Here is a 1,531-nt window from a genome sequence, read left to right on the forward strand (position 1 = left end):
TCAACACATTGCTGTAACAGTTACTGCCACCATATAGGTTGACATACAAAATCCAATAGCAATGCCCCTATATTTCTATCCTGGACTTCCCATATTATGAAAAAAAAAAAACACTCTCATGCACATATACTGTGCAATGGTATGTCTGTTGTATCCCACGACTTGATGCACACATGAAGTAGAGTGAATCAAGACACACATACCCAGGGTCAGAACTACCCCAGTACGTCCAGAAATAACATGCAAGCACTGAAACATTATGACTATGGATGACAATTACGAGCAAAACCAGGAGACTTGGCAAGAACACATCATAGTGTCTAGAGGCCAAATGAGTTCATAGCAGCACTTTTCAGTCAGATACAGCTTTCAAGCTCTACATTTAGAGCTCAGAATGAGATACTTCGTTTTAAAATAACAAGCCTATACATAAATATCTTCAGATGATTTTCTTTCCTAATGAATGCTCACCAGGCAACTTATTTATAAACACAGTACAATACTGCTGAGAAAACAAGAGAAACAGTCAACTGTTCTCTACTGAAAATGCCCACCAATATGCATCAAACTGATTTTAGAAACAACTGTGTCACAAGGCTTAAAATAGTAAGGCAGTGAGTGAAGTAAATAGGGGAGCCTTTTCATTTGTTCACTTGAGGTTTTTTTTTTTTAATCCTTTCTTAATTATAAGTATAATGAAATAAGTATAACGAAAACAGGGCAAATTACATGCTTATTATAGAGCTGAGAAGTCCTGAAAGAACTGCCCAGGCTCAGGTCAAGTTCTCAGTTCTGAAATCTGGAAGTATAAACATCACAGAAGTTGGTTGCTGTTGCAACATGCTATTAAAGACTAATTACAGTGCAATCTGATGGAATGGTGCTTCAACATAGTAAACAATCAGTCAATACATAAATCACAAAAAATTGTTTGAAAGCAACAAAGTTTGTTGACTATTATTGTCTGTGGTTTTGTCCTATAAAGCAATAATGACTCACCCATTCATTCATATAGGGATACCTCAAATTCAGTAGATTTTGTAGTTTGTATATAAGTATGTAATAGCGAATGGACAGTTTTATTCTTAGCTGTGAAAAAAAATCAGTCGAGATACCCCTTCAAAAACTCAGAAGCAAACACCAGTTGGAAGCGATCTATGTTGGCAATCAAACACTTTCTCCTGCGGGGTTGTCCAGTTTCTGTCCCTGACACCCAGCCTGCACTGTTAGGCACAGGAGAACGATCCCGCTGCAGACCTATGAGCTCCTCGCTATTCTTCAGCGGTCGTTCCTCCGACGCGAGGGGTCTCGAGGAGCGAGAAAAGCAAGAGAAGGGAGGCGCGCAGCCCGTCCGGAGCTGAACGCCCGCGACAGCCCTGTACGCGGAGCTTCGGCGAGGCCGCAGCGTTCCCGGGCCCGGAGGCTCCTGCTCGCGGCGCCCAGCGCGGCGGCCGCCGGCCCGCAGAGCCCCCGAGTCATTGTGCTCGGGGAGCCGCGGCGGCGCCCCCGGCTCGGCGGCGGGCGGCCGGGG

The sequence above is a fragment of the Rhea americana genome, unplaced genomic scaffold, assembly GCF_003343005.1.
Source record: "Rhea americana isolate MKP2758 unplaced genomic scaffold, rheAme1 scaffold_18, whole genome shotgun sequence".
Lineage (NCBI taxonomy): Eukaryota > Metazoa > Chordata > Aves > Rheiformes > Rheidae > Rhea > Rhea americana.